This window comes from Plutella xylostella, chromosome 15 (genome assembly GCF_932276165.1).
Source record: "Plutella xylostella chromosome 15, ilPluXylo3.1, whole genome shotgun sequence".
Taxonomy (NCBI): domain Eukaryota; kingdom Metazoa; phylum Arthropoda; class Insecta; order Lepidoptera; family Plutellidae; genus Plutella; species Plutella xylostella.
The window spans coordinates 1,827,421-1,843,038 of record NC_063995.1 but is presented as its reverse complement, the minus strand read 5'-3'; the positions used below and the strand labels follow the sequence as shown (position 1 = coordinate 1,843,038).

General features: G+C 38.2%; 1 protein-coding gene across 1 annotated transcript in view; it reads right to left on the bottom strand.

Moving 5' to 3' along the window:
• LOC105380761 overlaps positions 1-15,618 on the bottom strand; it is a 103,137-nt gene that overhangs the window by 86,540 nt on the left and 979 nt on the right. The gene's annotated exons all lie outside the window — the stretch shown is intronic.

Below are 15,618 nucleotides of genomic sequence, written 5' to 3'. Positions count from 1 at the left end.
GTTCGATTCCCGGCTGGGGCAGATATTTGTTTAAAGACAGATATTTGTACTCGGGTCTTGGGTGTTGATATTTATATTTAGTATCTATCTATCTATGTATTTGTGTAGATATATCAGCTGTCCGACACCCATAACACAGGTTCTGCCTAGCTTGGGGTCGGATGGCCGTGTGTGAGATGTCCCCACATATTTATATTTATATGGAACGGCAATGGCAGATGAAACTTTTGCATTGCTCGTCAGTGCATTTACTCTGTTTCTGCTCTGTGGTTGCCTTCAACGACGTTACAAAACTGCACAGCTGAAGAGAAAACCCCAACTGAAGCCCGAGCATAGGATTCGATACTATTTTCGAATCTACACGAAGGGTCGCTTTTACCAAACGCTAAACGTATTTAAATCAAATTTTAAATATATTTTGTACCAACTGACAGACGTATGACAAGCTACTAAATACGTTTAGCGTTTGGTGAAATTAAACCTAACATGGAAAAAACAAATGCCACTTTTGGAACTAACAAATTTGCCTTACATTTTGACAGTGACATTTGACGATACGCAACGTAAACGGAGGTTTCGAATCCTGTGCTCGGGCAACTGGATACTTAACCAAACCCCAGTCCCCAAACAACACGACAAAGTTAAAAAAAAAACGGAGAAAAACTGCTCCCTAATGATAACGACTGCGTCCAAATGAAGAATAATCTGGCAGAGGCTGCAGGCAACAGGCGTCCCGGGGGGGTAATGTAGTGGGAGGGGAGGGGAGGGGGGGAGGCCTCGCAGTGAGACACGGCCTTTATCTACGAAGCTATCTTGTGGCCATCCGACCTGTTGCCTGGGGAAGAATCTTCTGCTATTTTCTGTCTATGGTTATTTTTTTGTCTTTGGATGTTAAGGTCTATATGGTGAGGTGTTCTTAGACTTCAGGTTATTCTCTGATATTGGGTGGTAGGTTCTTAAAATTGGAAAAAGCATGAAGAGGGCGTGAAACGTGGTGAATTTTGGGAAAAAGGTTTCAAACAGAAGGTATTGTTTTACAATTAGCTGTGCTAATTGGTCTTTGATTTAAATCATACCACCCATATAGAATAATTCTATATGGGGGGTGTGCGGTGTTCGGTGTTCTCCGACTACTTCATTTGAGTTCAAAATGTTTGTGCAGCGACTTTAAGGTCTAAATACCAGAATAAGCCCCGTTGCCGCGTGCTTCGCTGAAATTACAGTGCTGTTAAAGTACAAACATTGAAGTGCTGTTTTAACACGTTAAAGTGAACCTTACTGCTATAGAAATAAAGCTAATGGTCAAACTTGCAAAGTTGAGTATAATAAAGGCCCGCAGATGTAGGCGCAAAATTCAGACAGTTTTGAAGGAGAGTGAATATTTTAGTGAATGTTTTAGGGATGAGTTGTCGGTTTCAGCAGTCTGGTTGTTCGAGTACTTATTGGGAAATTCCATTTTAATGTTTTGGCGCTTTTCAAATGTAAAATCCGGAGAATAAAGACAGTGAAGAGCATATTTTCCAAAACATTTTAGTTTCAGAGTATTGTCTTCAATTTTATCGTATTTGAGTAGCATTCTTACTAAGTACTTATACACGGTTACAAGTTTTTATAATTTACAATAATATTAAGAATAACCACAATTAATTGTATAGGGGCTTACATTTAATGTATTTTCAATTGCCCGCTGGTGGTTTATTCCCCTTTTTCGCACAAGGAAGTATTTAGGTAAAGCGAATCAACGACCATAGCAAAAGCTAACTAGACAAAAACCATTATGCGGCATTCATTATACATTATACCTACCAACGAATCACTACCTACAGCTTACCGATGGCCTTTTAAATTATTAACGAATACTATCGAATTTTATTGACCGGTGCCTAAAATAAGTGGGCAGCTTATCCGACCTTGAGACCGGCGTGGTGGCAATGTCACCGTGACTGTGCAATGACTCTCTTAGCTCGGGTAAGACAAGATCACAGACATATATGTGTCACATTATGTATACTGGGTGGCCCATTTACGTGGGTCAGAAGGCCTAGAACGGGGCGCAAGACGCGCCACACGTCAAGGCGTGACAAATGTTTTTTCTCACTCTCACTCGTATCGCGTACACTTGGTGGTTGGTAACGGGTGCTAGGCATGCAGCACCATGTGTAATGTGTGTGTGCGACGTAATCGCTTCCCGCCGAATTACGTAGGTATACGATATACTTTTGTCATTCGCCATATCGTAAAATACAAACACACAGAGCGGGGGCAGCCCCCGTATTTTGTAACTCCGAGTGGGGTTGGTTGGTATAAAATGGCTGACAACTTAGAGCATTATTAATTAATAACTTTTTACTGACTTATCTGATTTCACAAACGTTTATGTTGAATGTAAGGATATATTGTTAGGCTTCTTGCATATTTCTTTCACTAAGATTTTTGGTGTTTTCGGTTAATAAGTCTCTAAGTTGATACCAATTATCACCGGTTGCTAACTCTCAAAAAGTTACAAAATACGGGGGCAGGTATTCTAAAATTGATCGCAATTTCAACATTAAACTTCAGAAATACAGTCGTTAAACTCGTCCCGAGCGCAACTTCTCACCGCAACAACTGTGCATAAAAATCTGAAAGTGTGCGAATAAATAATCGTAGCATAGATTATAGAAGAAGCACTACAAGTTTATAGCAGTCGCCGAGCAGTCGCCAACTCGTAAAACAAACGTTAAAGTCTTCCACAATGTATGTTCCGATCAGCATTCCATACAATTGTCAAGTATAAACCGGCGACTGACGAACGTTCCAAAATGTATGGCATATATATGTACTTAAATAGAGTCACAGACAGTCACAGCTGCCACTACACGTGATCATTGTCGACATAGATAAACGTAACTACATCGCGAATCCATAAATACCGCGCTGTGTTTGATGGAACGCATTCAACGTGTTTATCGACGTCGAAAACCGTGTAGCAGCCGCAGGCAATACAGGGGAGAATTTGATCCGTGAACTTAAACATATGCGTTATAAAAATACAGTGACAGGACGGTCACTCAATATAAATGACATGACTCTTGTTATATAAATATAACTTGTTATATTAAACGTATGCCGATATGGCATGACCGCTCTGGTTCGTTCGTTTTTCGTCAATATAGAATAACCCTCCAGGTACTTATCTTGTAAAGATAACAACAGGTAGCGAGTGTCCCTGAAGGATGACTCCCGGTGTTGAAAAGCCCTCGTCTCCACCACATTCATGTCATTTACACAGAAGTACCCTTATTTTTACTCACAGAACAACGTGGATTCGAGTGTACAGTCCAACTATAAAGTCGTGAAAACGGAAGTGGATCCTAACTTATTGTTTAAGATCGTATTTAATCGATCTGTTATATTTATTAAAGGACAAATCCGTTAAAAATCCATGATCAATCAGTATTTTATTTTTAAAATGTATGTAAAGTAAGTAAATAACTGATGATCATAAATAGTCTTAGCAAAATCGCACTCTTTGATGTCGGGACTTTATAGTTTGACTGTACAGTCGTTTGCAATAGAAACCAACAATCATGTAAACAAATATGGCGGACTGACATTGACAGCGTATTGTTTATGCCCATAGTGATGTCATAGTGTTCTAATTAGATTAAATATATAAGCCATAGACTATAAAATAAAACTGATTATATATAAAAAAAGTGTTTATTAAAACAAATTTAAATCTTCGTCTTCGTCATCATCACTATCAGAAGTGTCGCCGGTGACCGTAATTATAAATGGAACCACTATGTCATCGCTTGCCATGTCTAAAATGCCGTCGAGCTTTTTCATTTCTTCCTCTTCCTTTTTTCGTTTTGGTTAATTATATTAAGCTCTTGAATAAAAGATTTGAGTTTGAGTTTGAGTTTGAGTTTGAATTTTTTTTAAATTGTATTCAAATAATATTAAATTAAAATAATTTATTAAATTAAAAATAAAAGATAACTTCAGATTACGAACAACACTAACTTTTCAATGACTTATAGAGTTCGATGAGTAAAAAACTAAGATGACAGCTTGTCAAATACTTCGAAATTTTTACGTTGCAAATGTTTTAACAAATTTAACTTATAAATACAAGTTAAATCGTGTTGAAGATAATGTGAAAACAATGGTGTGTTCGTTGAAATCAGACTATGTTCATAAATTGATCGAAAATGTATGTGATTACGGAGTAATCGTGACAATTTAGTTTGTTTACATGATTGCTGGTTTCCATTGCAAACCACTATAGTACCTTACTTGTCAACTTGTAGGTACTTTGTATTTACTTTTATTATTCTCATAGGAGCAGTCTACGGGTATATTTGTATTACTAACCAGTATTATCTTAAAATAAGTCAACTTGTTGAAACATAACCCTGCTTACATCGGTTACAGCTAACTGTAGCTCACACAAAAGAGCGCTAAACATTCTAGACAATGAGGCCTTTGTTTCAAATACTGGTCAATTTGTAGCGAGCGATCTTTAAATATTCACCTGAATTAATTAAATGAAAAGTTTTTTACTCTAAAACTCTTCTACACTCACGGGCAATGAAATAGTTCCACTCACAAAAAGCCGACACCAAACGACCCCAATTTCTTCTAACATTTAATTTAAAATTTGAACAAAATATGATTGTGTTTAGTTGGTAATATCCTGATGCTTTGTTAAATATACTTTAATGTTGCAGAAGGCGTCATAAAGCTAGCTTTTTTCCGTTTAAGAGTAAATGTGGGTTTTTCTCAGTGGAACCTTTTCATTGCTCGTGAGTGTATTATTGAGACTGTAGCAATATTCCGGATGCAAATAAAGTGTATTTCAATCTTGTAGTTGCTGTTCAAACTCGGCCGAGTCTCGTTTCGTCGTGGTCCCTGCAGGCGCAGAGCAGAGCCACTGAGTCAATGTTTGTCATTTGACGACACCGCCATTGCTAGGCCTTAGCAGAATCAGCATACCTAGCATGGGGTGCAAGACGCGTACGTCAAGACGTGATAAAGGTTTTGCGTCGCGCTCACTCACATCGCGTGGTTTCGAGACTAAGTGCCAATTTCACCATTCTCTGTTAGAGCATAACCATGGAGTAATGGTTAACTTTTGACACATCTTTCATGAATTTTATATGGAGATGACGTTTAATTTATAAATCAATCCCTGTCGGTTAGATAACCGAGAATGGTGAAATTGGCACTAAGTGCGACGGAAAGCTTTTGTCAGGTCTTTACGTGCTTGTCTTGCGCCCCGTGCTAGGTATGCAGAGCGTACTGCTACATACTCGTACACCCTACTATCTTATGAGAAACTTCATTCAATTTTATTGTTCCGTAAGACAATAAGTATGGTCTCTGTGAATGAATTTGTGTGTGAGTCGTAGTACAGTAGAATATACTTAACACATGGCCTTCCGACCATGTTTTGTAAGTTTTTTAACTAAACTGTATATAATCTAAAGATTATAATTATGATTTAAATCCCACGATATTGCCCGTCAGGGTCATCGACCTTAGTGTTTTTAGCTAGATAGCTCCTATTCTATTATAATTGGCTAATTTGGGCCTCTATTTCAGTTGAGATTACCGGGTGAGTGCGGAGATTATCTCGTAATCGTATTCACTCGGTTATTATAACGTATCCGTTTAGAGACGGCGGGTCGCCATTACTGCTGATGTGCTAAGGGAAACCATGCAAAAAATCTGTATGAAAATGAATACTTTAATCCTTATCTATAATAATAACCTAACCAACGATAAAAACCCGCGACATTCAACACTAAAAGTTACATTACTTTTAAACGGCTAAGCAGATTTTTTTAAATATGGCTAGGAACAAGGGCTATTAGCTGTTTAAGAGCCACGCTACCTTAACATAACTGTCGCAGTCGACTAAGCAGATGCTTGCTTTTTCAGCAGATAATTCTTAAGGAGCATACTTAGTCGCGACGCGATTTAGTCCAAGCTGGCTGCAAAAGCAAGCGCTTACATAACAATTAATGGGCTTAACAAGATAGCACCTACTCCCACAGATTAATTGCACAAATCCCGGCTCTTGCATAAATCACAGATAAAGTGGATTTCACGCAAATGAGTTGGTTCTTTCCTGACGCTCTCAATTTGTTTAATTGCCTTTTTTACCGTATTCATAAAAAGGGGACGTTATTTTATCGTACGGACGAAAGTCGATTAGAGATATTTGTATGTTTAATGTGAATCTGAAAATTCGAGCATCTTCCATAAGTGAACGGTTGGCCAACGTTTATCCAGTTACTAATCTGTATTAAAGTGTTGGGCATGTTCCTACGTCCCTGGCAATCCTTACAAACCATTCCTGACAATATTTATATTTCTCAATATCATCCACTTAAATGAAATGTTGACATTGCGATCATAAAACTGCAATTACTTAAAATAAACATAGATTTTAGATATAAATTGAAAATGTATACCTACCCGATTATCGTTATTTTTAAAATTTACTGCAAAAGTTACAGCCACTACAAAATTTACATCCCATTCTGTGAATAAAACACATATTTCAATAATACCTATTAAATAATTCATAGAGGCTCCAAGAGAGTGGGTGTGTTGGGAGTGGCCCGCTACCCACCGGGTGCCGTTTCCCACGGCCGATGGGAACAGTACTGGATCTGAACAAAAACTGACACCACTAATTAAACTGCACACGCTCGCCACACTTGTTGCGATCCCACACTAAGTTGGCGCCCGAAAAACAACAACTGTTTTGCCCGTGACATTTGTGAGCACTAATCCTAACTAATATTATAAATGCGAAAGTAACTGTGTCTGTCTGTTACTCTTTCACGCCAAAACTACTGAACGGATTTGAATGAAATTTGGTATACCTACAGAAAGTCTAGACCCTTAGAAAGAACATAGGCTACTTTTCATCCCGGAATTCCCACGGGAAAACTTTTAAGGCGAAGCGAAGCTCGAAATAAAATAATCATATGTAAAAGAAGGTTTCAGCTGGGAATCACGTTAAACATAACTTAAATATGACATGAGATGGTGTCTGATGAACAAGATGGTGTGTCCCATACATATAAGGTCCTGTAGGTTGGCTGGTAGAAAATGCTTTTAGCATTAAGTCCACCTTTTGTACACTTATATTTCATATTTGTGCAATAAAGTATCAAATAAATAATAAATAAGAACAAAGGCAAAAGGTAAAAAGGTACGCATTTTCTTTACTGTCAAACTGTTTTAAGTTCCACGTAATGACAAATTGTCAACCATTGTACCAATGAATAAAATCACAAATCTTTAAACCGAACTACCTAATTCAAAATAAGGGCTCATTGGTACTATTGGTAGCAATGGGGTGTTATTTGTCGAGACGTTTATTTTGCACTGAAACTACATCGTGTATTGTTAATTTAAGGGCACGGCGTAAAAACTGGCATAAAGCTACAAAGCTTTAGTGCCAATTTCTCCATTGTTATCTAACCGACCATGGACCGTTCATCAATTATAAATCATCTCCATATAAAATTCTTGACAGATGTGTCAAAAGTCAACCACTGATACCTGGTTATGCTCTAACCGACTATGGAGAAATTGGCACTTAAGCTCCTAACTCCCATAAGTCTTCAACATTAAGTTTAAGTTCCCTAATCAGCACCTATCTATATTTAGACAGTACTTGTAACTTGCGCAGAGTTTAGTAACAACAATCATGGCTAAGCTATGAAAGTTTAAGTGTTCAATTAAATATAGGTAAGTGAGGAATAAATTTGATCTTTCTGCTTATGCTTGGTAAATATTTATGCCCATAATCTGAGCTTTTACGACGGTTAATGCTTCTAGAATACTTCCAATAGATACTTCAGCTTCAGCAATTTTTGTTGTTCATATACAATTTTATTCAAGCAACACCATGACCAGGTTTTGTCATTCGAGCGCAAGATAAACTTCTATAGGTCTTAGCTAGTGCTTATAGCGTACTAGGTTATACGCAGACTAATAGGTATACATGTCGCCTAAGCACGTATCGAAAGACCTACCACCTCAAACATTAAAGGTTTTGCTGGTAAAAGGACACATTCCTTTCAAAGCTGGCGTTATTGACGTGTCCCAACAACGAGTTATGATACGCCGCATTTCACAACCCAACCAGCAGTCACACATGCTGCATTTGTGGAAAAATACAGAAAAACACTCCGTTTGCTAAAGTTCTGAACAAGACAAGGATGTAGAAAAAAACACTTCAAAGTTAGCGTTGAGACTAAGTGCAAAAGTTTTTTTTTAACCCACATGTGCCAGCCAGATACAACCTATTCATTATAAAGTGTAAACTCAGAATAATAACGGCCGCGCGCTTATGCTCAGAAATCAGTGCAGCAGCCAGAGACAAAACAAATGAAAAAAAAGTTTTCACAACAATGCAATGACTGGCTGTCAGCAGTAGCGTGCAGTATGTAGTACGCGCAAAGAGGCCAATACTGATAAAAAAGGAAGGGAACCGATTTTATCGGGCACCCGTTCGCATAGGAACGGTTGACAATCGATACCGTATGGCGGAGCTGCGAATGCTTCAAACAATGGAGGTGGCACCAACACGCAACAGGTATTAAGGAGGTAGGAAGCAGTCGAATGGAGACAATTTCGTCGCATAATGATACATTAAGTGTCGGCCGTTTGCATACTGATACAGCTGTAATACAATGATATAAGTACGATAAAACAATAACGGGAACAGTTGGGAGGTTTGCTCTAAAGTTGATACATATACAACATAATTATGTGTATAAAAGCTGCGAGAAAAGTTTATATGATTTTTATGCACATCCGTAATATGGAAGCAGGTCGGACAGTTACTGACAGATGTAGTAGTTTTCAGCTTTCTGGATTTGGCAGCATTGTCACCCCATGACACCCCTCGATAAAATATAAAATTTGGTAGGTATGTAGTATGTAGGAAGCTAACACTAGGCTATTTTTCACTCGGAATACCAACGAAATAACTTTTCAGGGCGAAGCTGGCCAGTACGCAACAGTTAGGCTCAAATACACGACAAAACCGAACCAACTTAAAATGTAAATTAATACAATAGACTGGCCAAGAAGGTTACTCTATACTGATGAAAAACGAACGATCGAGAGCTTTCGTGCAATCAGCACGTTTTAATACAACGACAGAGTCGTAGCTCGCTCAGCAGCGCTCTAAAACTAAGTTATTCGTCTTAAAGAGTGACCCCCTAGCTACTTCATCATCCACGGTCGCGTTAGAGCCGCTTCCCTCCCCACAATAGGGCTGGTTGCACAATGGAGCCAGCTGAGAACTCTTTGTCTTTGTAAGGAGGTTACAACCGCAATCGATGACAGCTCATCAGGTTTCTTCTTTGTGATTTATGGGATCTTTTAATTAACATAACCTCGTAAAATGTAAGATAGAAAGCGGAGTTAACCATGAGATTGGGTTCACGCTTATACTTACACTTAGGTCGAATATAGTTTAGAGTAAGGTTGTATGATTGGCTATATTTTAATGCTTGGGTTTTAATGGAAACGCCATCACAATTTCATAATTCAGTGTTTTAGTTCAAAACCTTACCGGAAGTTAACTTTAAGTTTACAACACTCCCATTTTATGCCCTGCTATCTGAGCCTGCTACCATACCACCACCGCCACATTATCAATTAACAATCCATAAGCAGCTCGCCTGTCAAACATCTGTCAGATCCATACAAGTTACGTCAGATTTGACAAGCGAAGCGAGCGACGCTGCTTATTGATTGATTACAAGTATTCAGTGGTGGTAACACCATAGAGCTTAAACAGCCACATCCATTTGACGATTTACGTTAGTACCTCTCCTGAAATCAAATATGCAGCGATGGAGTCACCACCGGAGCCCCGTGACCGCCTCACGTTGATCAACAGCTCGTCAAACGAGCCGGCAGTCAACGATGACAGTATAGTGCGACAAACTAGATAAGTTTGTCGCACTATACTGTCATCGTTGACTGCCGGCTGGTGTTTCCGGTGGTTCCGGTGAGAGCGAACTAAATTGATCCATATCTCATTATTTACTAATGAATTATGTATTGATATAGATTAGATGGGTTTATTTAAACCACAAGAGCGAATTACCACTACTGGCAAACTTATAGAATGAAGAAATATTACACATTTACGTGAGCTGTCACCGGAACAGATAAGTTTGTGGCACTGTACGCCATCGACACTGATTCCAGGACACAATTTGGAATTTATAAATGGGGTATGGGAACTTGTATTTGGCTAGTAGCTATTTACCTTTATATGTCCATATTATGTTATAGCTGTAAGTTCGCCAAATATTTAAAAAAAAAAAAAATTACTGGTTTTTTTTAATGGTAAAAGTGCTGTGTGTTTGCCGTGTCGAAGCTGTGATCTTATAAATCCTAACCATACATACGAATAAAAAAACGCTAGGGAAGAGTCTTGAAAACGTAAATATACTATGCATATACGTAGGTACTTAGTCCTCTTTAAGTACTTAACATAGTTACTTAAAGTTAGGTGTTGCTAGAGCCGTGCATAAGTTAGGTTCAACTTACATAGTGGATTATCCTTCCTGTAACATCTTCAGACGGTATATTACGGAAAGACAAAGGCTCATTATGTATTTAACGAGTTTACAGAGATGTACTAGAATTAAGCCAAACAGACTATATTTTCAAACACAAATCTTCCAAGTAATATTAACTGTTGTAGCAAGCACGGAGTGTTTATTTTATAAGATAAGTACCTACAAACATTCCGAAGTTCGCATTTTCTTGAGTTCCCGTTAACAGAATTCTAGCAAAACGTATCCATCCACGTCAATACGATTCGTTGAAAGAAACTTTTTACTAAATTCCGGGAAAGTGTTAACACTTACATAGTAGAATAGATAGATACATAGATAGAATATTCTTTATGACGACCGAATGGCGTAGTGGTTAGTGACCCTGACTAATGAGCCGATGGTCCCGGGTTCGATTCCCGGCCGGGGCAGATATTTGTTTAAACACAGATATTTGTTCTCGGGTCTCGGGATGTGCCCGTAAAATGGCAATAGGCCCGCCCCCTATTACATTGGGACTAACATACACTCTGGCGAAAAGTGGGTGCAGCAATGCACCTCTGCCTACCCCGCAAGGGAGTACATTAGTACAAGGCGTGAGTGCGTGTTTTTTTTAATATTCTTTATTTTTGTACACAAGAACAGAATTTATAAGCTTTATAAATTCTGTACACACACATAGGTACAAAAAAGGTGGTCTTATCAATAAAAGCGATTTTTTTCAAGACAACCTTTGGGTGGAAGAATATTTAAATATGATTTAAATGTTTAATTAGGGTCAAGTGTACTAAAGAATTTACTAATTATATGAGTACCTATATGCCTCTGAAAACTTATATAGTATATACCTCTGAAAACTTTCAATCTATCTATAGGATGATACAGTTATCGATCGATATGATAGATAGATTGATATATAGATAAGATATTTATTTACTTAACACAACACATGTATACACAGGTTACACAGCAAGATTACTAACAGCTTGACATCATTTTTAAATTTCGATTCATTACGTTCATAAAAGACTGAAATAATAAACTACCCTATAATAAAGTAGAACGTTCATGTTATTCATATAAGCTAAATTATTTACTAAGTAAGTACATAAAAAGTACCAAAGTTATTAATTAAAATCATAAGGCAGTTAAAAACCCGTGTTAAAAACCCGATTTTAACTTTTTTTTACCAATACAGATAGATTTGATCATCGAACTCTGCTGATAGTTAAAGAAGATAAAATCAGAACCTCCAATATTCTAAAGAGCTTAGTGAATACTGCGCACTATACTCGTATTTCAGAGCTAAAGCTAGAGCCTAGCTCGCATAAAGGACCTAAATAACGCAGGCACGTGTAGAGCTCTAAACCTGATGGGGTTAGGATTATAGGTACCAGACTATATACCTAGGTACATATTGCTATTCAAAGAGACTTGACTTGAAAGGTAAGCAATCTCAAAGAGTCTTTTTGATTACTTAAATCAATTTATTTAATAAAGTTAATATAAATCCTAAGAACCGCAAGAAGAAATATTTAAGGGTTACTCAAACCATTTACTTTTATAGGCATACATGGCATATAGGCTAACCATCGCTGTCATTTGAAAACATCATAAATTCTGTAAAAAATCGAATCATCATGCTTCATGCTAATTATTGTTTTTTAGAACGTAAGTATTTAAGTAACTTCTAGTATGTAGTACTTACCTAGAATGTACAAGTTAGTTTTAAAACGTTAATAAGATCTATCTACATATAATAAACGTCAGTAAGATTGTTTTCATTTTTAGCCAAGACTTGAAAATGCAACTTAGGTATAGGAAAAATAACACTAGGTCTAGGTACCTACTGCCTAACCTATATTACCTATGTATTCTGTAAACATTTGTAAAGTAACTCAAACGTTTAGACAGCCGTCTCACAGCTCACAGCCTCCTAAAGGCCAAAGTCATCAAAGTGTCAGCCAATCCAATACACTTTGCCAAAGCATCTGCCAAACTGACAAAATGTTTAAAGAGGCACTTTGGTTTCGTTAATTAATTAAACCCCAACAAAAAGAGCGTCCGTAGTCGAGCGGGCCTCAGTGATCGTAACTGATCGCTGAGGTTAAGCAACAACAGACACGGTCAGCCATTGGATGGGTGACCAATTTCAAGTGGTGCTTTTCTGGACGCTTCCGTGCTTCGGACGGCACGTTAAGCCGTGGGTCCCGGTTGCTGCTTCGGCAGCAGTCGTTAAGCCTAGTCAGAGGCCTTCGGGCGGCTTGAAAACATCTGACAGTCGGGTTGCCCACTTACCCGACAACTCTCTCAGCACAAGCTTGCTTGTGTTGGGGTCCACCAACCCGCACTTGGCCAGCGTGGTGGACTAGGCCTAAACCCTTCCTTCATTGGAAGGAGACCCGTGCCCCAGCAGTGGGGACGTAATGGGTCGTGATGAACAAAAAGAGGGGTGCTATAAATTTAATGTGTCTGTGTGTATAATGTATATATCTGTCTGTGGTAGCGTAGCTCCGTAACGGCTGAACCGATTTTCGATTTGTATTTTTTGCGTCATAGGAATTGTTACACCGAATGTTTTTAGCCATATTTATATCTCCTATAAAAAAACCTGTGTGTACACATGTAATTTATTAAGTCTGAAATAAATAAATTGTATTTATATTATCCAAATACAAAATCAGCTCAGCTGTTCAAAAGTTATGCGACTTTTAGTGTTGTTGAATGTCGGGGGGTTTTTAACGGTGGTTATACGCATTAGTTTTTTACGTTAAGATATTTACTGTCACTGTACCCACACACACACACACACGCACTCACGCCTTGTACTAATGTACTCCCTTGCGGGGTAGGCAGAGGTGCATTTCTGCACCCACTTTTCGCCAGAGTGTTATGTTAGTCCCAATGTAATAGGGGGCGGGCCTATTGCCATTTTTCGGGCACATCCAAGACCCGAGAACAAATATCTGTGTTTAAACAAATATCTGCCCCAACCGGGAATCGAACCCGGGACCTTCGGCTCAGTAGTCAGGGTCACTAACCACTACGCCATTCGGTCGTCCAACTGTCACTGTACCCGTACCCATAATATTGGAACGGCTGAACATATTTTCATGAAACATGGCAAGAAATCTATTAAGCCCATCCATTTTCTTTTGAGCTGTATGGTCCCTAAGGTATCTACGTAGGTAAATTAAATAACAAAAATATTATTATGTATTATCTATCACTCACATAAATTACACTAAGTTGAATGCTATTTACTTACCGACTTGAGTACTTGAGTGTTATGTTATAAGCAAATCTATCTATCAGTCTACAATATTTTCGTTTTTCAACGATGTCGGACTCGAGTTATCTACGAAAATACTAGATTTTGCTTAGAAGTACATCGCAATCATATACTTTATGTCTCACAAACAGAGGAATTCCATACTTTCGAACTAACGTACCTACATCGGAATCATAAACTTTATAACAATCAGCGAAATTTCGTACTTCGAAATTCAGTAGCGGAGTCTATCTAGCCTACTATTCTAACCCTACATCACATGATACATGTTTAAATAACGTATTTGTTATAATATTCGTTCAGTGCACGATGTCAGCGACTGACGCTAATCTGACTGGGCAAGTCAGACACCAGGAACATTTGATTTTTTTAAATTACCACCATGTCCATTGTACCTGCCAATTTTATAGTTAGGTTAGGTATTATCTTTTAATAGTTATATTATCTTCAAATAACTACTTCATTGTTAGGCATTGACTAAGAAATAACATAGTTTTTTTAGCATGACTTGGCATGATCATGACCAATGCCACTGACCTCGACGTAAAGAGACGGCCCATTGTCCAGTGGGCAATAGCATTAGGTATAGCACCTGAACAAGTATGGATGTACCAATACCAAACTACCACAGGCAGGTTGCTTGTTGATAATGTTGAATGTGAAACAATGGTCGAAGACTCCTTTTTCGTAGGCTGGTAGGTAAAATGTTTAACACAATGTACCGCCTTTGAGGTTGGCAACTTGGCAGTAGCTCCGTAATGGGCGACTTTATTCTTCTTCTTATTGTGTCGTTGACAAACAATAGAGCTACAACAAGTGGTAAGGAGAGGTAAGGATTAGCCATTGCCAGATTAGACAGTCTCATTAGCATCAGTTGCCGATTGCCCAGGGTGCAGCCCTAGATTGAAGGTGGTTGAAGGTAGGTTCGGCATAGGTACAAGTGCATATACCTACCTATTCTCCCTTGATAAAATAGGTACCTAACTACCTCACGTTTCGTCGAGCAGGTTTCTCTTTAGCGCCCGCATGGTAATGCAAACTTATCAACCGAACTGTACGCTGTACGGTATGGCTTGCATATACCTAGGTTAGGGCATGCAATACCGCAATACCGGTATTCTTAATACCGGTATCAGGGACAAAATTCACGCTTTTTTCAATACCGGTATTGAAAGTTAATACCGGTATTGAAGTAATACCGGAATCGGACTTTTTTAGGCTATAATAAAGCGATTAAGATATAGTATTCCTATGTACTGTGAAAGCGCATTTGTTTCCAACCGTTTGATGCAGTTTTCGGCCGTTTGATATCTACTGTTGTCCATGCGTAAACGGACACTGGATGTAAAAATAATAATTTATTATAAAATTTAAACTCTAATACTCAATTCTCGTAAAATCTATTACAAAAAACTGAATTTCATTGCTTTTTCTCGTTTTATTTTGACCTATACGACCTTTAATCACAATATATGCCATTTATTACAAGGAAATCTAATACCGGTATTAATACCGGGATCCCGGTATTGAGTTGCAATACCGGAACTCAATACCGGTATTGAAAATAGTTCCGGTATTGCATGCCCAACTAGGTAGGTAGTTGTGTGCTCCTGCTACCGTACCTATTCAATTTCACATGCGTTTTGATTAAATTTGCACTCGGAGGCACCTTTGTAGCTTGTTTGCCTTAAATTTAATTAAGAGTAATAGTAGATATTATGTTAGTGTTCAGAATTG